General features: G+C 58.1%; 1 protein-coding gene across 9 annotated transcripts in view; it reads right to left on the reverse strand.

Moving 5' to 3' along the window:
- Positions 1-22,629, reverse strand: part of PTPRN (protein tyrosine phosphatase receptor type N) — a 377,719-nt gene that overhangs the window by 202,846 nt on the left and 152,244 nt on the right. The window lies entirely within an intron of this gene.

The following is a 22,629-nucleotide window of genomic DNA, read 5'->3' on the forward strand; positions in this document are numbered from 1 at the left end:
CCTTGAGACCCTCACCGAGCTGCCCACACACCACCCCAGCTCCTTGAGACCCTCACCGAGCTGCCCACACACCACCCCAGCTCCTTGAGACCCTCACCGAGCTGCCCACACCACCCCCAGCGCCTTGAGACCCTCACCGAGCTGCCCAGACCACCCCAGCACCTTGAGACCCTCGCCGAGCTGCCCAGACCACCCCCAGCACCTTGAGACCCTCGCCGAGCTGCCCAGACCACCCCAGCACCTTGAGACCCTCGCCGAGCTGCCCAGACCACCCCCAGCACCTTGAGACCCTCGCCGAGCTGCCCACACCACCCCAGCATCCTGAGACCCTCACTGAGCTGCCCAGACCACCCCCAGCACCTTGAGACCCTCGCCGAGCTGCAGACACACCACCCCCAGCACCCTGAGACCCTCACAGCGCTGCAGACACACCACCCCCAGCGCCCTGAGACCCTCACCGAGCTGCCCACACACCACCCCCAGCTCCTTGAGACCCTCACCGAGCTGCCCACACACCACCCCAGCTCCTTGAGACCCTCACCGAGCTGCCCATACACCACCCCCAGCTCCTTGAGACCCTCACCGAGCTGCCCAGACCACCCCCAGCGCCTTGAGACCCTCGCCGAGCTGCCCCACACCACCCCAGCACCCTGAGACCCTCACCGAGCTGCCCAGACCACCCCAGCACCTTGAGACCCTCGCCGAGCTGCCCAGACCACCCCCAGCACCTTGAGACCCTCGCCGAGCTGCCCCACACCACCCCCAGCGCCTTGAGACCCTCACCGAGCTGCCCACACCACCCCAGCACCCTGAGACCCTCACTGAGCTGCCCACACACCACCCCCAGCTCCCTGAGACCCTCGCAGAGCTGCCGACACACCACCCCAGCACCCTGAGACCCTCACTGAGCTGCCCAGACCACCCCCAGCACCTTGAGACCCTCGCCGAACTGCAGACACACCACCCCCAGCACCCTGAGACCCTCACCGCGCTGCAGACACACCACCCCCAGCGCCCTGAGACCCTCACCGAGCTGCCCACACACCACCCCCAGCTCCTTGAGACCCTCACCGAGCTGCCCACACACCACCCCCAGCGCCTTGAGACCCTCACCGAGCTGCCCACACACCACCCCAGCTCCCTGAGACCCTCACCGAGCTGCCCACACACCACCCCAGCACCCTGAGACCCTCACCGAGCTGCCCACACACCACCCCAGCACCCTGAGACCCTCACCGAGCTGCCCACACACCACCCCAGCACCCTGAGACCCTCACCGAGCTGCCCACACACCACCCCCAGCGCCTTGAGACCCTCACCGAGCTGCCCACACACCACCCCAGCTCCCTGAGACCCTCACCGAGCTGCCCACACACCACCCCAGCACCCTGAGACCCTCACCGAGCTGCCCACACACCACCCCAGCACCCTGAGACCCTCACCGAGCTGCCCACACCACCCCAGCACCCTGAGACCCTCACTGAGCTGCCCAGACCGCCCCCAGCTCCTTGAGACCCCCACCAAGCTGCCCACACACCACCCCAGCACCCTGAGACCCTCGCCGAGCTGCAGACACACCACCCCAGCACCCTGAGACCCTCACCGCGCTGCAGACACACCACCCCCAGCGCCCTGAGACCCTCACCGAGCTGCCCACACACCACCCCCAGCTCCTTGAGACCCTCACCGAGCTGCCCACACACCACCCCCAGCTCCCTGAGACCCTCACCGAGCTGCCCACACACCACCCCAGCTCCTTGAGACCCTCACCGAGCTGCCCACACACCACCCCAGCACCCTGAGACCCTCACCGAACTGCCCACACACCACCCCAGCACCCTGAGACCCTCACCGAGCTGCCCACACACCACCCCCAGCTCCCTGAGACCCTCACCGAGCTGCCCACACACCACCCCCAGCGCCTTGAGACCCTCGCCGAGCTGCCCACACACCACCCCAGCACCCTGAGACCCTCACCGAGCTGCCCACACACCACCCCCAGCTCCCTGAGACCCTCACCGAGCTGCCCACACACCACCCCCAGCTCCCTGAGACCCTCGCCGAGCTGCCCACACACCACCCCAGCACCCTGAGACCCTCACCGAGCTGCCGACACACCACCCCAGCACCCTGAGACCCTCACCGAGCTGCCCACACACCACCCCCAGCTCCTTGAGACCCTCGCAGAGCTGCCCACACCACCCCAGCACCTTGAGACCCTCACCGAGCTGCCCAGACCACCCCCAGCTCCTTGAGACACTCACTGAGCTGCCCACACACCACCCCAGCGCCTTGAGACCCTCACCGAGCTGCCCCACACCACCCCCAGCGCCTTGAGACCCTCACCGAGCTGCCCAGACCACCCCCAGCACCTTGAGACCCTCGCCGAGCTGCCCCACACCACCCCCAGCGCCTCCCTCACCGAGCTGCCCAGACCACCCCAGCTCCTTGAGACCCTCGCCGAGCTGCCCACATACCACCCCCAGCTCCCTGAGACACTCACCGGGCTGCCCACACACCACCCCCAGCACCTTGAGACCCTCGCAGAGCTGCCCACACCACCCCCAGCTCCCTGAGACCCTCGCCGAGCTGCCCACACACCACCCCCAGTTCCTTGAGACCCTCGCCGAGCTGCCCACACACCACCCCCAGCTCCTTGAGACCCTCGCAGAGCTGCCCACACCACCCCCAGCTCCTTGAGACCCTCGCCGAGCTGCCCACACACCACCCCAGCTCCTTGAGACCCTCACCGAGCTGCCGACACACCACCCCCAGCTCCCTGAGACCCTCGCCGAGCTGCCCAGACCACCGCCAGCGCCTTGAGACCCTCGCCGAGCTGCCCACACACCACCCCCAGGGCCTTGAGACCCTCACCGAGCTGCCCACACACCACCCCAGCTCCTTGAGACCCTCACCGAGCTGCCCACACACCACCCCCAGCACCTTGAGACCCTCGCAGAGCTGCCCACACACCACCCCCAGGGCCTTGAGACCCTCACCGAGCTGCCCAGACCACCCCCAGCACCTTGAGACCCTCGCCGAGCTGCCCACACACAGCCCCAGCTCCCTGAGACCCTCACCGAGCTGCCCACACACCACCCCAGCACCCTGAGACCCTCACCGAGCTGCCCACACACCACCCCAGCACCTTGAGACCCTCGCCGAGCTGCCCACACACCACCCCAGCTCCTTGAGACCCTCATCGAGCTGCCCACACACCACTCCCAGCTCCTTGAGACCCTCACCGAGCTGCCCACACACCACCCCAGCTCCTTGAGACCCTCACCGAGCTGCCCACACACCACCCCAGCTCCTTGAGACCCTCACCGAGCTGCCCACACACCACCCCAGCTCCTTGAGACCCTCACCGAGCTGCCCACACACCACCCCAGCTCCTTGAGACCCTCACCGAGCTGCCCACACCACCCCCAGCGCCTTGAGACCCTCACCGAGCTGCCCAGACCACCCCAGCACCTTGAGACCCTCGCCGAGCTGCCCAGACCACCCCCAGCACCTTGAGACCCTCGCCGAGCTGCCCAGACCACCCCAGCACCTTGAGACCCTCGCCGAGCTGCCCAGACCACCCCCAGCACCTTGAGACCCTCGCCGAGCTGCCCACACCACCCCAGCACCCTGAGACCCTCACTGAGCTGCCCAGACCACCCCCAGCACCTTGAGACCCTCGCCGAGCTGCAGACACACCACCCCCAGCACCCTGAGACCCTCACCGCGCTGCAGACACACCACCCCCAGCGCCCTGAGACCCTCACCGAGCTGCCCACACACCACCCCCAGCTCCTTGAGACCCTCACCGAGCTGCCCACACACCACCCCAGCTCCTTGAGACCCTCACCGAGCTGCCCACACACCACTCCCAGCTCCTTGAGACCCTCACCGAGCTGCCCAGACCACCCCCAGCGCCTTGAGACCCTCGCAGAGCTGCCCACACACCACCCCCAGGGCCTTGAGACCCTCACCGAGCTGCCCACACACCACCCCAGCTCCTTGAGACCCTCGCCGAGCTGCCCACACACCACCCCCAGCACCCTGAGACCCTCACCGAGCTGCCCACACACCACCCCAGCACCTTGAGACCCTCGCAGAGCTGCCCACACACCACCCCAGCTCCTTGAGACCCTCACCGAGCTGCCCAGACCACCCCCAGCACCTTGAGACCCTCACCGAGCTGCCCACACACCACCCCAGCTCCTTGAGACCCTCACCGAGCTGCCCACACCACCCCCAGCGCCTTGAGACCCTCACCGAGCTGCCGACACACCACCCCAGCACCCTGAGACCCTCACCGAGCTGCCCACACCACCCCCAGCGCCTTGAGACCCTCACCGAGCTGCCCAGACCACCCCAGCTCCTTGAGACCCTCGCCGAGCTGCCCAGACCACCCCAGCACCTTGAGACCCTCGCCGAGCGGCCCACACACCACCCCCAGCGCCTTGAGACCCTCACCGAGCTGCCCACACACCACCCCCAGCGCCTTGAGACACTCACCGAGCTGCCCACACACCACCCCAGCTCCCTGAGACCCTCACCGAGCTGCCCACACACCACCCCAGCTCCCTGAGACCCTCACCGAGCTGCCCACACACCACCCCCAGCTCCCTGAGACCCTCGCAGAGCTGCCCACACACCACCCCCAGCGCCTTGAGACCCTCACCCAGCTGCCCACACACCACCCCAGCTCCCTGAGACCCTCACCGAGCTGCCCACACACCACCCCAGCTCCCTGAGACCCTCACCGAGCTGCCCACACACCACCCCCAGCTCCCTGAGACCCTCGCAGAGCTGCCGACACACCACCCCAGCACCCTGAGACCCTCACTGAGCTGCCCAGACCACCCCCAGCTCCTTGAGACCCTCGCCGAGCTGCAGACACACCACCCCAGCACCCTGAGACCCTCACCGAGCTGCAGACACACCACCCCAGCACCCTGAGACCCTCACTGAGCTGCCCACACACCACCCCAGCACCCTGAGACCCTCACCGCGCTGCAGACACACCACCCCCAGCGCCCTGAGACCCTCACCGAGCTGCCCACACACCACCCCCAGCTCCTTGAGACCCTCACCGAGCTGCCCAGACCACCCCCAGCTCCTTGAGACCCTCACCAAGCTGCCCACACACCACCCCAGCACCCTGAGACCCTCACCGCGCTGCAGACACACCACCCCCAGCGCCCTGAGACCCTCACCGAGCTGCCCACACACCACCCCCAGCTCCTTGAGACCCTCACCGAGCTGCCCAGACCACCCCCAGCGCCTTGAGACCCTCACCGAGCTGCCCACACACCACCCCCAGCACCTTGAGACCCTCACCGAGCTGCCCACACACCAACCCAGCTCCCTGAGACCCTCACCGAGCTGCCCACACACCACCCCAGCACCCTGAGACCCTCACCGAGCTGCCCACACACCACCCCAGCACCCTGAGACCCTCACCGAGCTGCCCACACACCACCCCCAGCGCCTTGAGACCCTCGCCGAGCTGCAGACACACCACCCCAGCACCCTGAGACCCTCACCGAGCTGCCCACACACCACCCCCGCGCCTTGAGACCCTCACCGAGCTGCCCACACACCACCCCCAGCTCCCTGAGACCCTCACCGAGCTGCCCACACACCACCCCAGCACCCTGAGACCCTCACCGAGCTGCCCACACACCACCCCAGCACCCTGAGACCCTCACTGAGCTGCCCACACACCACCCCCAGCTCCCTGAGACCCTCACCGAGCTGCCCACACACCACCCCCAGCGCCTTGAGACCCTCGCCGAGCTGCCCACACACCACCCCAGCACCCTGAGACCCTCACCGAGCTGCCCACGCACCACCCCCAGCTCCTTGAGACCCTCACCAAGCTGCCCACACACCACCCCCAGCTCCTTGAGACCCTCACCGAGCTGCCCACACACCACCCCCAGCTCCTTGAGACCCTCATCGAGCTGCCCACACACCACCCCCAGCTCCTTGAGACCCTCACCGAGCTGCCCAGACCACCCCCAGCTCCTTGAGACCCTCACCAAGCTGCCCACACACCACCCCAGCTCCTTGAGACCCTCACCGAGCTGCCGACACACCACCCCAGCACCCTGAGACCCTCACCGAGCTGCCCACACACCACCCCAGCACCTTGAGACCCTCACCGAGCTGCCCAGACCACCCCCAGCTCCTTGAGACCCTCACCAAGCTGCCCACACACCACCCCAGCTCCTTGAGACCCTCACCGAGCTGCCGACACACCACCCCAGCACCCTGAGACCCTCACCGAGCTGCCCACACACCACCCCCAGCTCCTTGAGACCCTCACCAAGCTGCCCACACACCACCCCCAGCACCTTGAGACCCTCACCGAGCTGCCCACACACCACCCCCAGCGCCTTGAGACCCTCACCGAGCTGCCGACACACCACCCCAGCACCCTGAGACCCTCGCAGAGCTGCCCACACCACCCCAGCGCCCTGAGACCCTCAGTGAGCTGCCCACACACCACCCCAGCTCCTTGAGACCCTCACCGAGCTGCCCACACACCACCCTAGCTCCTTGAGACCCTCACTGAGCTGCCCCACACCACCCCCAGCGCCTTGAGACCCTCACCGAGCTGCCCAGACCACCCCCAGCACCTTGAGACCCTTGCCGAGCTGCCCACACACCACCCCCAGCTCCCTGAGACCCTCGCAGAGCTGCCCACACACCACCCCCAGCGCCTTGAGACCTCACCGAGCTGCCCAGACCATCCCCAGCACCTTGAGACCCTCGCCGAGCTGCCCACACACCACCCCAGCACCCTGAGACCCTCACTGAGCTGCCCACACACCACCCCCAGCGCCTTGAGACCCTCACCGAGCTGCCCAGACCACCCCCAGCACCTTGAGACCCTCGCAGAGCTGCCCACACCACCCCAGCACCCTGAGACCCTCACCGAGCTGCAGACACACCACCCCAGCACCCTGAGACCCTCACTGAGCTGCCGACACACCACCCCAGCACCCTGAGACCCTCGCAGAGCTGCAGACACACCACCTTAGCACCCTGAGACCCTCACCGAGCTGCCCACACACCACCCCAGCACCCTGAGACCCTCACCGAGCTGCCCACACACCACCCCCAGCGCCTTGAGACCCTCACCGAGCTGCCGACACACCACCCCAGCACCCTGAGACCCTCACCGAGCTGCCCAAACACCACCCCAGCACCCTGAGACCCTCACCGAGCTGCCCACACCAACCCCCAGCACCCTGAGACCCTCACCGAGCTGCCCACACACCACCCCCAGCTCCCTGAGACCCTCGCCGAGCTGCCCACACCGACCCCCAGCACCCTGAGACCCTCACCGAGCTGCCCACACACCACCCACAGCTCCCTGAGACCCTCGCCGAGCTGCCCACACCACCCCCAGCGCCTTGAGACCCTCACTGAGCTGCCCACACACCACCCCCAGCACCTTGAGACCCTCGCCGAGCTGCCCACACACCACCCCCAGCTCCTTGAGACCCTCACCGAACTGCCCACACACCACCCCCAGCTCCTTGAGACCCTCGCCGAGCTGCCCACATACCACCCCCAGCTCCTTGAGACACTCACCGGGCTGCCCACACACCACCCCCAGCACCTTGAGACCCTCGCAGAGCTGCCCACACCACCCCCAGCTCCCTGAGACCCTCGCCGAGCTGCCCACACACCACCCCCAGCTCCTTGAGACCCTCGCCGAGCTGCCCACACACCACCCCCAGCGCCTTGAGACCCTCACCGAGCTGCCGACACACCACCCCAGCACCCTGAGACCCTCACCGAGCTGCCCACACACCACCCCAGCACCTTGAGACCCTCACCGAGCTGCCCACACACCACCCCCAGCACCTTGAGACCCTCACGGGTGAGTAATGCGCTCCACACATCCCTGATTGATTGATTGATTGATTACTTCTTAACAGCCTAGATCCTATGGCAAAAGCGTTATCTGTGTCCGCTAGTTCCGGGGAATGCAGGAACCAGTACCAAAATCATGGATAAACCACTTGTTGACGTAGAGAGCTTCAAATGCTGGTTCTGTGAAAAGGTGTTTATCTTTTTTTTAGTAATTCATAAATTTTACGAAAAGATTTAAAGTTATGAAAATGAATGCTGGAAAACTAATGAATGAGTTACTTACCTTCAGTAACACCTTATCTGGTTATCTGGTACAGACAGCTCTCGCTGCAAATTCCTTACCTTCGAATTACCCCCAGGCACCAGACTGGACCTGGAAGCTTTTCTACAGCACTACCTCTGCAGGTCGTAAGAGGCCTGAACCAACTTTTACAAATACTTGGGAAGAAGAATAAGATGAGTCGCAAAGAACAGTCCATAGAAAAATATTTATAATTTGGGGAGAGGAGTTGGCCTAATGGCTAGGGCTGTCGACCTCGAATCCGGGGAACTGGGTTCGAGTCTTGGCAATGACGCTGAACATTCTGTGATTCTGGGCAAATCACTTAATCTCCCAGTGCCTAACAAAAATGTAATGCAATTGGTGCTATGTAAAGCACTCTGATACCCGATTTGGGTAAAGTTTGCGCTATATAAAACTCTGTAAAATAAAAAAATAAAAAAATAATAAACAAGTGGTATCCAGGAAGGGCACAATTAAACAGCCACCCTGTCGGCATGGACCAAGACGGAAAAGCGAGCTGGCTGGCAACCAATCACATGGTCTTGTATAAAAGGAAAGAAGCAGAATATAACACCACCTACTGAGTGGTGATAATCAGGCGGGCGAGAGACCAGTGAAAAGAAAAACAAACTTGCTTGAGTAGAAAAATAAGAACCTTATGGAAAGTGTGAATGGGTCAAATTGTGCACAGGGAGGCCTACGCAGCTAACTAGTCCCCGTCTGAAGGAAGAATAACAGACAGGGGAGGGACCTGGCCGAAGCAGTGGACAAGACGGAGGAACTGGCATGGAAATACCAATTCCACAAATGAAGGTCTAAACCACGGAACCAGTGTGAAGAGCAGAAGTAACCATGGAGAGGTGCTGCGTACAGCCTAACGAGGAGGTGGGCTAAAAGGAAGTGTCCGAGGACATGGGACAACCTGTGCCCTGAAAACAAGCCATGTGCCAACATGACTAAGGGTCCTGACGTCACCCAAAATCATAATTGGTATGCTCTTTAGGAGAGGGAGAGTGAACCACCATTGGGGTTGGAACAGTATCAGCGCTTCCGAGTAGCGAGGGAAAAAACACCCTGGAAAAGAATCCCCCAGGATCACCAACCTCCGTACGAACCACCCCGAAGTGGGAGGGCAAGGAAACCATGTTCAAGAAGAGACGAAAGATGAAAAATGGCTAGAAACCCCAAAGGGGTAGAAGACACATATGAAGCACAGCCAGACCAGTACCAATATTGTGGTGGGCAATTGAGGTGTGATGGAAACATCTCCAACAACACAACATGGACCAAGGCAAAATGTGACAGTAGCTTTGCGCAGGGCAGAAGCAGAGTAAAGTAGCCCATGCAGATTGGCATAAAAGAGAAAGGATCGGCAGAGTACGCCACCCATGCCAAGATACGACTCTATTTGAATCTTGTCCGCGCTATTTGACATTAGCCTAACTTTTGTAGGTTGACGCTCTCCTTGACTTCCGGAGCCTTCGGGCCCTCCACACGTCCTAGACGGGGCCACGCCTCTCACTGTGGCCTTTTAGGTAATTGTTTTGTGACTTGAGTAGCACACTTTAACAGCTATAATGTTTTCCTCTATCTAAACACCACGTTTTTAATCATAGGTGCCCGCCCACATCCCCCACCACCCTGTCCTCACTGGTCCTGATGAAGGCCTGCAGTAGGGCAAGAATCAGCCTACCACATTGGGGTCGAAACGTCAACATACCAACTACTATTACCTAGCCACTATCAACAGATCATATTTTGGCTGTGTTCATTATGTTGGTATAGGAATATGAATGTATATAGTAATTACCTGAATGGCAATGCGAATATGCCCTTGTGGTATCATTTTCAAAATGTATGAATGACCACTTTTGATTTCTTTTGCAACTTGCTTATACCCACACTACCCTCACTACTCTACCCCCTCTCCTGTCCTTCTTTCCCTTGCCCCTTCTCCTTTGGGCAACAAGAATAATTTTACTGTTTTGAGGAATGTTTATGTAACCAATCTACAATAGAGGATGTGAATTAATAAAACATCACTCTGAAAATACACTGTTTAAGAATGTGATTCTTTTTTTAAAAAAATTCTCTTTTTGTGTACTAGAATTTGTTCCAACTGGGACCGCTATATATGTAATATTGAATTACCCAGGTCCCAGTGCCGTTGGGTCAACCCTTTATATATAAAGATACAACACGACTGTTAGACCCGGGACCCTGGCCGGCCAAGACTCGCGTCGAGGTCAGTCAGGGATCGCCAGTTCTAAGTGTCAGGGCAAGGGAGTCACACACCAAGGCAACCCCCACTCGCCCTCTAGGTAACGTGGCGCGAGCAGTCAAGGCTAAACTTGGAGGCGATGTAAGTTAAGTATTTGCGCACGCACCCCAGCAACAACAATCAAGGCCCACCACAAAGAAACACTCCACACAAGGTTATGTAAAAATAGCCTTTGTATTATAAAAATATACATCAGATAAAACACTCATCTTATTACACTGTGCCAATCAGGCACGGGCGGAATTTACAAGGGATATTTGTACAGGACAGGGCCACCTGGACCACTGTCAAGGGTATCAGCACTTTTAGAGATAATTACTGTAGCACAAAAATATAACCGTAGAGCATACAACCAGTAATCACTGGCAACAGGACCTCTCTAGCACCACCTGTACTAGGGAGAAAACAACCACCTACATGTCACAATACCTATAGGGGTGCAAGGATAAAACACATGATGTATCAACATTCAGAGGTGTAAAGGCACATGACGCATAAGCAATACATTCAGCGGTGCAGAATCAATAACCATTACCCCATACTCACAAGTCACCACCTGTGACTGTCCCGGTGTCCCAATGTCAGGGCCTAAACGTGGCAGTTGTCCACTAAGTGCTGGACAACTGGAGCAGGGAATGTTAGCACAAAGTTGGAGCCTCTCTGGGCTCAAAGAACCACCACTGTGGCACTGGTGGGCCTCTCTTAGGCTCTCTCACCAGTAAGGGGGGCTGCTGAGCCTCTCAGGGCCTCAGCGCTGGACAGATGCAGCCTCGCTGGGCTGTGGGGTCCCCCTCTCTGGGGACCCAAAGCAATAATGCTGGCCAAGAGCCACGCTGGGCTCTAATTCAATCGGTGCCCCCGGGGCACGGACACAATGCTCCTCCAGAGCCTCTCTGGCTCGTCGAATCGAGGAAGGTGCGGGACGCTGGAGCCTCTCTTAGCTCTATGACACCCAATGCCCCCGAGCCCTCAGGCTCCCGACACGCGGGGATGGCAATCGAGCCTCGCAAGGCTCGTCACTAGCAAATGCCCCCAGAGCCTCTCTGGCTCTTCACAGTTACCGGCGCGAGGTCGCGCTACAGAGAGGGGGGCGGGGCGGACACCGGCAATGTGTCCCGACGCTCCCCCCCCTCCTCTGCAGGCAGGCACTCACCGGGCTCGCGCTGGTCTCTCCAGCGGCGGCGGGTCTCTCCCGCTGGTCCAGGCTCCTCTTCTCACTCTCGGTGAGCCTCGGCAGGCTCTCTCGCGGCTCCGAGAAGAAGGCGGGACTTCCGGGTTGACTCTCCCGGGCCGCGCGGTGATTGGACGGCAACCCCTTCACTTCCGGGTCGCCGCGGGCAGCGCGGCGGCTCGCTTTAGGCAGGCAGGCGGCTTCCCAGGATCCGAGGAGTGGGCTCCCTCGTGAATCCAATAACTCGGGAATACCGCAGCAATAAGCGGGGTGGCACCCGCGCTGTTGACTCGCCACACGGGGCGATCGGCCTCTGCAGTCCACAGCGCTCCCAAGCGCTGTAGGCAAATGTAAGCGCTCGTAAGCGCAAAACAGCAACAAAGGCGCTCTCCAAGCGCTGCAGGCACAAATGAGCGCTCGTAAGCGCTAAACAGCAGCAAAAAGCGCTCCCAGGCGCTGGGGGTAAAATCCAGCGTTTCCAAGCGCTAGGCAGGCGATCTCAGCGCTCCTAGCGCTGAAGGGCAGAGAGCAGCGCTCTCAGGCTGTAGGCAGGCGTCCTCAGTGCTCCCCAGCACTGGAGGACAGGACAGGGCTCCAGCAGGGCTGGAGGCAGGCAGGGGGGCAAGGCTGGGCCAGAGCCAGCACACTGGGTCTCCAGGCAGGGAGACTCCCCAAGTGGCGGTCCTTCTGGCCCCAGCAGCGGCACAAGCCCCCTCTGGCAGGATTCCAAAAGAAGAACATTTTCAGTGGGGACACAGCCCCTTCTTATACCAACAAATCCTTTGTTACAATGTGCAGGGTGGGGGGAAAACCAGTCGCAGCTGGTTCTGGAGCACTCTTGATGGCCCAACCACCCATTCCTTTCACTGGGGAGGCCAGGGTCATTAGACACACCACAGGGGGGCGGAGCCAGCATTGTATGGGGAAAACCCAGCCCATCCAGGACCCAGGTACACTCCTCCCACACATCACTCATGCTAATCTCCCACTCACCACCGGGCAGACCCATCCAGACTTCCTGGAGCCTGGCATGCCAGCCAGCTCCAGCCAATCACGCTCCAGCGCCCTCACTGTACACATATCTCAATGTCCAGAAGTAGCACTTCCCAACTAGACACACACATGCCGCAGACACCATCTTGCAGCATTCACTCTCACGAGTTCAGGCATACCAAACTCGAGCCTGCACTCCCCACGCATCAGGAACTACTAGGGACACACACATTCCCCATGCATTCCTATGGGAGGGCAGGCCAGCCATACTTCACGCACGCACTTTCACTCTGGGACTCAGGGGAAAGTGCGCAGAGACCCAAAAATCACTAACACAGGGTCACAAATAAGGCAAAAAGTCTAGGGGTGAACCTGCCCTGCGGGCCAAGTCCAACACAACCCCCTTCCAGCCAAAACGCAGGGGAGAACAATCACCACCGTGATGTACTTCCCTGCTTGGGGCGATAGAACACGGACGCAGGCCCGCCACTGCCGGGACACTCTCCTGTTCTATGCCACGGTGAACCCCTAGGGTTCCTTCTAAAGCTACGGTAAGGACCAACTGGGCTACCCCACTGGTACTCCTCAGCTGTCCGCGGCCCGGACCAGGCCCTGGGCCACCCAGGTGCCACCGGTCCTTGCCAATTCGCAGAGCGGGGGGTCGTAACCCCTGGCACATAGTGTCCATTCTCCACTCTCCCTGTCTGCAAGACAGGACTAGACTGCCACTGGTTCACCAGCCTTTGGTCTACAACCTCAGGCGGACCAGGAGTCTCAGAGAAGGCTTTCCTCCCCTTACCTCTTCTTCCAGGGTTCCTCCTCCTCCTGCGAGGGGGACACCCCGAACGCCATTCCAACCTAGGGTTTAACCCCTCAGGTTGCACCGGGGTCAGAGGTGGGCTCTTCCACCCTCTGCACCCCCTTCCAGAGGTCTGCCCTCTCCCAACTGGAGAAGTTCCTCTGGAAGAAGAACCGGTCAGGACACTGGTTACAGTCGTCCTACCCTTCAGGTCAGGCTGATCCTGAACCTGGCCTTCCAACCTCTGGTCTAAAACCTTCGGTGGAACAATTGCCTGGCACTCCAGGACTTCTGGGGATTCACACACCATCCCCCTGAGGCTAACAAATGACACATATGTTGTGTGACTGTCTGCCTGGCGCAGATCTCCCGCCTCCTGTCCACCTGACAGTGCGCAAAGATCCCCCAGCACAGAAGTGGTGTCACCATGGTCACTACACGGGATCCTAGCCCAACTGGGTAGTCCCTGACCCACTGGTTCTTCCACTGGGGAACTCCCCCAATCACTCCTCACGCTGGACTCCTGTACCCTCCCTACCGGAGCGGTACTGCCAGACTCTAGAACCACAGGAGCTCTGGTTACAGACGCTCCAGGTCCTCTACTCACTAGGAGATCTTCCTCAAATGGACTAACAGGACAGCCTAGGTCCCCAACCTGGTGTTCCCTACAGAAACCATCCAAGTCCTGAGGCAGGGCTTCGGGCGTCTGGGGAACCTCGGTCTCCCCCTCACTCCTGCTCCACTGAGCCAGGCAGTGAGCCCCTACACTCTCCTCGCTATCCTGGGACCTAGCTGGGCTACACTGAGCCTCCTCCACCACGCTGGGCTGGAGGATACCTGAACCACTACTTTTGGAGTCACTCCCTAATGACTCTAGAGAACCTCTGGCACTCTCCCAGCGGTCTGCTTCCTCTGCAAGCTCGTATGGTTCAGACAATCCACACCCTACTAGGTGTTGGCGCAATCCTGGATAAACCACACTGAGCAACTGCTCTCTGAGAAACATATCAAACAATATGTCCCAATCACATTTCGTGGGCTCCCGTACCCAATCACACAGGGCTCCACAACAGTCATCCACAAAATCTTCCCAAGACTGCTGAGACGGTTTCCTAAGGTTCCTAAACCTCAACCTATTCTCCTCCTCTGGGGAAACAGGAACCATACTCGGGGAACTGGGAGTGGGATTTCCTACACTGAAATCTATGTAGCTGCCACCACTGGACTCAACCCTCCCTGGAGAATCCAGACAAGCAACACTGCGCGCAGGGGATAGTCTACCCTCCAGAGCTACTTTGCCTCTGGTGGAGGCCCTCTCAGCCTCCTCTATCCTTTCCTGCGCTAAGACCCTCTCAGTCTCTAGCTGTTGCTTCTTAACCTCCAGCTGCGCCATAGCCTGGGCATGCTCTAACCTGAGCTTCTCTAAGGCCAGCTGGTGTTCCCTTTCTCTCCTCCTATCTTCCAGCTCCTCTGGGGACAGGGAAAGGGATGAGGCGCTGCCTCCTACGCTGGACCCAGCAAGGGACTCCCTATCTATGGGGTCCTCACTATCTGCTGGCGTCCCTGTGCTATCATTTTCTTCCTCCTCTTCTGAATCTTCAGGGCTCCCCACAGACCCACCACCCTCATGGTGTGAGGCCCAGGCCCTTTCCTCACTGCGCTCAAGATCCCATTGATCCTCTTGCCATTTGACCATGCATCTCCTAAGTGCATACCAGCCTGACTGATCCGCCCCTATGCCTCTCTCTTCACAGAACTTTCTCAGCTCCCACACACCGTATGTGGCTAGATCATTGAAATCAAAAACAAGCTCCATTCTGGCAGACGTTCTGGTGAAAAGATTACACAGGGAACCTAGGGGTCTGAGCTAACACAGGAGTACACAATTCACAAAGGTTCAGCAAGTTCCCTCTCCCAGAGAACTCACACTCACTTGCCTAGTGCCACACACCATTCATTCACACACAACCCCCCCCTCGGACTGGTAAGGCAGTTTCTACCACCCCTGGTTCCTCAACCTGACCACACGTGACACAGGTACCAAACTCTGGGCGCGGGGCAGGGGAACAAATGTACTGGACACAATTGCACAATGATACCTCAGGAGAAGAAAATAATGGAATTTCACCAAAACACAATAATCCCCAAAAATGTGGTCATCTAAAATGCAGAGCTTTGTAGTGGCCAGTTGCCACTGTGGTACAACGCAAACACAAATTCTTATCCTCACCGCTTGCCGCCAATGTTAGACCCGGGACCCTGGCCGGCCAAGACTCGCGTCGAGGTCAGTCAGGGATCGCCAGTTCTAAGTGTCAGGGCAAGGGAGTCACACACCAAGGCAACCCCCACTCGCCCTCTAGGTAACGTGGCGCGAGCAGTCAAGGCTAAACTTGGAGGCGATGTAAGTTAAGTATTTGCGCACGCACCCCAGCAACAACAATCAAGGCCCACCACAAAGAAACACTCCACACAAGGTTATGTAAAAATAGCCTTTGTATTATAAAAATATACATCAGATAAAACACTCATCTTATTACACTGTGCCAATCAGGCACGGGCGGAATTTACAAGGGATATTTGTACAGGACAGGGCCACCTGGACCACTGTCAAGGGTATCAGCACTTTTAGAGATAATTACTGTAGCACAAAAATATAACCGTAGAGCATACAACCAGTAATCACTGGCAACAGGACCTCTCTAGCACCACCTGTACTAGGGAGAAAACAACCACCTACATGTCACAATACCTATAGGGGTGCAAGGATAAAACACATGATGTATCAACATTCAGAGGTGTAAAGGCACATGACGCATAAGCAATACATTCAGCGGTGCAGAATCAATAACCATTACCCCATACTCACAAGTCACCACCTGTGACTGTCCCGGTGTCCCAATGTCAGGGCCTAAACGTGGCAGTTGTCCACTAAGTGCTGGACAACTGGAGCAGGGAATGTTAGCACAAAGTTGGAGCCTCTCTGGGCTCAAAGAACCACCACTGTGGCACTGGTGGGCCTCTCTTAGGCTCTCTCACCAGTAAGGGGGGCTGCTGAGCCTCTCAGGGCCTCAGCGCTGGACAGATGCAGCCTCGCTGGGCTGTGGGGTCCCCCTCTCTGGGGACCCAAAGCAATAATGCTGGCCAAGAGCCACGCTGGGCTCTAATTCAATCGGTGCCCCCGGGGCACGGACACAATGCTCCTCCAGAGCCTCTCTGGCTCGTCGAATCGAGGAAGGTGCGGGACGCTGGAGCCTCTCTTAGCTCTATGACACCCAATGCCCCCGAGCCCTCAGGCTCCCGACACGCGGGGATGGCAATCGAGCCTCGCAAGGCTCGTCACTAGCAAATGCCCCCAGAGCCTCTCTGGCTCTTCACAGTTACCGGCGCGAGGTCGCGCTACAGAGAGGGGGGCGGGGCGGACACCGGCAATGTGTCCCGACGCTCCCCCCCCTCCTCTGCAGGCAGGCACTCACCGGGCTCGCGCTGGTCTCTCCAGCGGCGGCGGGTCTCTCCCGCTGGTCCAGGCTCCTCTTCTCACTCTCGGTGAGCCTCGGCAGGCTCTCTCGCGGCTCCGAGAAGAAGGCGGGACTTCCGGGTTGACTCTCCCGGGCCGCGCGGTGATTGGACGGCAACCCCTTCACTTCCGGGTCGCCGCGGGCAGCGCGGCGGCTCGCTTTAGGCAGGCAGGCGGCTTCCCAGGATCCGAGGAGTGGGCTCCCTCGTGAATCCAATAACTCGGGAATACCGCAGCAATAAGCGGGGTGGCACCCGCGCTGTTGACTCGCCACACGGGGCGATCGGCCTCTGCAGTCCACAGCGCTCCCAAGCGCTGTAGGCAAATGTAAGCGCTCGTAAGCGCAAAACAGCAACAAAGGCGCTCTCCAAGCGCTGCAGGCACAAATGAGCGCTCGTAAGCGCTAAACAGCAGCAAAAAGCGCTCCCAGGCGCTGGGGGTAAAATCCAGCGTTTCCAAGCGCTAGGCAGGCGATCTCAGCGCTCCTAGCGCTGAAGGGCAGAGAGCAGCGCTCTCAGGCTGTAGGCAGGCGTCCTCAGTGCTCCCCAGCACTGGAGGACAGGACAGGGCTCCAGCAGGGCTGGAGGCAGGCAGGGGGGCAAGGCTGGGCCAGAGCCAGCACACTGGGTCTCCAGGCAGGGAGACTCCCCAAGTGGCGGTCCTTCTGGCCCCAGCAGCGGCACAAGCCCCCTCTGGCAGGATTCCAAAAGAAGAACATTTTCAGTGGGGACACAGCCCCTTCTTATACCAACAAATCCTTTGTTACAATGTGCAGGGTGGGGGGAAAACCAGTCGCAGCTGGTTCTGGAGCACTCTTGATGGCCCAACCACCCATTCCTTTCACTGGGGAGGCCAGGGTCATTAGACACACCACAGGGGGGCGGAGCCAGCATTGTGTGGGGAAAACCCAGCCCATCCAGGACCCAGGTACACTCCTCCCACACATCACTCATGCTAATCTCCCACTCACCACCGGGCAGACCCATCCAGACTTCCTGGAGCCTGGCATGCCAGCCAGCTCCAGCCAATCACGCTCCAGCGCCCTCACTGTACACATATCTCAATGTCCAGAAGTAGCACTTCCCAACTAGACACACACATGCCGCAGACACCATCTTGCAGCATTCACTCTCACGAGTTCAGGCATACCAAACTCGAGCCTGCACTCCCCACGCATCAGGAACTACTAGGGACACACACATTCCCCATGCATTCCTATGGGAGGGCAGGCCAGCCATACTTCACGCACGCACTTTCACTCTGGGACTCAGGGGAAAGTGCGCAGAGACCCAAAAATCACTAACACAGGGTCACAAATAAGGCAAAAAGTCTAGGGGTGAACCTGCCCTGCGGGCCAAGTCCAACAACGACACATCCACACAGCATCTAAGAGAGAAGAGGAGAGAATGGGCAAAAGCCCATTTTGCTTGTGCATAGCGAGGGCCTGGCACAAGAAGTGCTAGCGCCTGCAAAGGGAAAAGAAGGAATACCATCTAGGCCAGGGCCAAATAATGCATTTGAAGCCAAAAACCATGCCCTTCCCTTGCCTCTGCCAGTTCAGGAGGGTGCCAGAAATAGAGGAAGGAAGAACCCACTCACCAGTGTGGAGAAACACTCAACTGTGGGATAAGACCCCTGTGCACCATCTTCCGACTTGCCCCGTTGCACCAAAGCACGGCATGTGGTACCCCCCATAAAAGGTACCCTCGAGCCAGGAACAGATGGAGGAATAGCTGCAAGGCATACACTCTGAGTACCCTGTAGACCAGGGAGCAAGGCAACAGAAGCATCCACACGATATCATGAAAATACGCCAATGAGAACTTGAGGAAAAAGCAAAAGAGCACCGTAGAATCCCACCAGGGCAAAGAAATAAGATGCTTCTCAAAAAACAACCGAGGACAACAACCTGTCACACACAGGGTAGAGAGCAAGAAAGGAAAATACCTGCTGGAGAAGGAGCACCACACCATATGCCACTCAGAGGCGATGAGTGAAGGAAAAAGCCAACTGGCACCGCCCTGTAACGGCTCCCACAGAAAAGAAAGCAAGGAGACCATCCCCGGCCAAACGGAGTACGGGGAAAGAAGAGGATGGTAAAGCAAGCAGGGACTAGGGTTTCGCTCCACTCCGACTATCCCGAAAAATAGAGTAAAGCGGAGTCAGCTTGAGCACCAAACAGATATTTTTATTTATATTTATTTATTTAAGACATTTATGAAGCGCACTGTCACCTTGCAGGCATCTTGGCGCTGACTGGTTCTGAGGAGCGGACGTTAACAGAAAGAGCGTGACCTTTCAAGGAGCTGCCTTGGGAAACAGCCATGTTTTGATCTTTCTCCTAAACGGAAGAAGTTCCGTAATTTGCCTGATCTCAGGCGGGAGCAGATCCCAGAGTTTGACAGCAGCCAACTCAAAGGATCTGCCCCCAGCTCTGACCTTCCTGAATATAGGTACCTTCACCAACTTGGCCGTGGAAGATCGAAGCTGCCTAGTTGCGATTGCAGGGAGGCAGGGCCGGTTCCATGGAGAGCCCTAAAGACTAGGCAGAGGGCCTTGAATTGTATCCTCTGCCTCACAGGCAGCCAATGCAGTTTCACAAGGGTGGACAACCCATGTGCTCTTCTAGGAAGCCCCAAAGCCAACCTGGCAGCCGCTAATTGGACCCTTTGGAGCCTATCCAACAGAAACTCAGGGGACCCCAGCAAACGCGCATTGCAATAGTCCAACCTGCTGAGGACTGTACACCTTACCACTTGAGCACGAGCTTGAGATGGTAAAAGTGGCAAGACTTTCCCCAGGGAGCGTAAGATGGCAAAGCAGCAGGCAGTCGTCTTTTTTACATGGGTCTCCACACTGAGCCTTTGATCTAGCATAACCCCTAAATTACGGACTGAGTCCACAGGCAGCACTTTGGTCCCTGTTTCAGGAGGTCAAAAGTTATCTGGAAATGGACGGGGGATCTTATTCCCGGCGCTAAAGAGCATCTCCGTCTTCCCAGCATTAAACTGGAGGGAGTTATCCTTTAACCATCGTGACGTATCACACAGACAGTTGTGGAAGACCTCCACAGATGTTCAATCCTCACAGGAGAGGATCATCTGCGTGTTATCAGCATAATTTACAATCCTGATGTTATACGATTTAATAAGTGAGATCACAGGTCTGAGATACAAATTATAAAGTATGGGACTTTTTGCTGAGCCCTGAGGGACCCCGTGAGGTACCTGAGTGAAGGCCGATTGAAAGGGGGGCAAAGACACCGCCTGCTGCCTGTCCTGCAAAATGATCGAAACCACATCAAAGCACTACCTCTCACCCCAGCCTCAGATAACCGATTCAACAAGATCTTGTGGTTGACCGTATCAAAGGCGGCAGACATATCCAGCAGGATCAGAAACGCTGCCTGCCTCCTATCTGCGCGCCTCTGAAGCTCATCCATGGCGGTGACCAAGGCTGTTTCGGTCCTGTGAAGTGGCCGGAAACCAAATTGATGATCATCTAGTAATTGATGATGTTCCAGATGTTTGGAGAGGGTGGTGCTAACCAGAGGCTCGACAATCTTGGCTGGAAAAGGCAGCAGGGAAATGGGTCTATAATTTTTAGAACAGTCCGGGTCTAGGGAGGGCTTTTTCAGCAAAGGAGATATCACCGCCCGTTTCCACTGGGCTGGAACGATACCAGTAGCGAGAGATTGATTGCATATTAGGGGGAGTGAAGGAAATAGTTCCTCATCATATTCTTTCCAAATTTTGTGTGGCACAGGGTCCAAAGGAGACCCAGAGGAAATCACCCTGGCTAGCCCACTAAATGCCTCTTGCGTAAGGAGTGGGAATTCAAGTAGTAGTTCCCTTGGTGCCCCGGCTGGCACAACCGTCCCGTCTACTGAAGACCCAGGTCTCGTGTCGAGAGAAGGATCAGATTCAGGAGAAGCCTCCAAATCCTCAATCATTTTCTCAATTTTTTCTTTAAAGAATTTGGCAAGGTTCTCGCAAAGATCTTGGGACGGGACAATAGCATTCTTGGCGCATTCAGGGTTGGTAAAGATGTTCAATATGTTAAAGATGCTCCTGGAGCTATTAGTGGATATGTTGGCCATCGAAAGGCATGTCCACCAAGACGGACTGAACGGCCTCAGAGAAGCCAGAGGTGCGTAGCCAGGCAGGCCGACGAAGAGCTACAGAGAGAGCTATGGCTCGTCTGACAGACTCTGTGGTAACCATGCCACAACAAATCAGCCATCTATCCACCGGATGGCCATCCGGGCCCAGCTGAGTAAGAGTGTCCCGAGTGTCATCAGAGACAGGGGGAGAAAGTGAAAAACAGAATCCCACAAAACGAGAGAAAAATGGCCCAAAACACAAGTGTTATTAAGAGACTGGAAATCTGAGCTGGTGGCAGAAAAGAGATATCGACCTAGAGCATCTAGACTTTTAGACTCCCTGTGTGGAGGGATGCCAGGCATGGCACCACTGTCAGGGGAGGCTGCAGCATCCTCATCCACAAAGCTACGCGGAGTAGGTTATCGGAAACTAGACTGGTCCACGAAACAGGTTTAGCCCAAGTGCCCAGCAGAATATCAAAGAGGGCTTCACTGAAGGTGAGCGCAGGCTCAGTCCTCATCTAGCCACGATGAAGCACCCCAAGTAGGGGTCATTGGCCACCTCCACAGAAGGAAGCTGCAGCCCCAGAACCACAGCAACTCTCCACAAAAGCTTAGAAAAAGCTGAGCTATGCTCCAAGGAGAGGGTAGGAGGAGAAATCAAGCCCGAGGATGGGGAAGAATCAAAGCCACTAGCCTCACCAAGGTCAGACACCCAATGAAACTCCAGAGGAGGCTGAGGAATGTAACTTATGTCATCACTGACATCACCAAAGTAACCTCTGTCCCAAAGGTAGAATAGCGGGGGCTCCTCTGAAAGTGGAGGAAGGTAGCCTGAAAAGAACTGTTCCACTGACGCCGTTCCCAACATCAACCGGTGTCGAAGAGGCAACACCTCGGCGTCGGGAGGAGAGATGAAGTAGGGGCAATTGACGCCATCGACGCTGATGGCGGCGTTGGCGGATCCAACACTGGCGTCACAGGTGAGAAGTGTGAAGGGCTGTGCACCGCAGCCGATAAGGGTTCCATCACGGATTCTGAGGGCCGCACTGACACAGAGGGAGGACCTGCTGGTTTGGAGTCAGTCAAGGCTTCACTGACCTCCTTGGAGCCGAGACGGGCACCAGAAGGAGGCTGAGAACTAAAAATGGTATGAAGTGGGAGATAGTATTCCCTCATCTGAGCCAGAGTCACCTCAGCGCCAGGAAACACAAGAAGGCACGGGACAGAATCTTACTCCAACCCCGACATTAGAGGAATAGGAGTTGTGTCAGGAATACTGCATGTATGCGGTAAAGTCGGAGAAGGCTGTGTCACTGACCGCGTACAGAATAACTCACCAGCTGACAGTGAGGCCAAAACACGGACATGACACGTCAGAGGGACCGCTCTCGGATTCCCGTGGAAGTGCAGAAAGGAAGAAACTGCTGTCAGTGCATCGGGGAGGGCTTATATGGACTATGCCGACGTCACATCAGGTGGACGACGTTGTTGTTGAGTCGCTCGACACCCTCTGCCGACGAGTAGAGGTACTGCTATAGAAAAGTTTCCGGATCCAGTCTAGCGTCTGGGGATTATTCTAAGGTAAGGAATCTGCGGTTAGGC

This window comes from Lissotriton vulgaris, chromosome 2_1 (assembly GCF_964263255.1).
Source record: "Lissotriton vulgaris chromosome 2_1, aLisVul1.2, whole genome shotgun sequence".
Taxonomy (NCBI): domain Eukaryota; kingdom Metazoa; phylum Chordata; class Amphibia; order Caudata; family Salamandridae; genus Lissotriton; species Lissotriton vulgaris.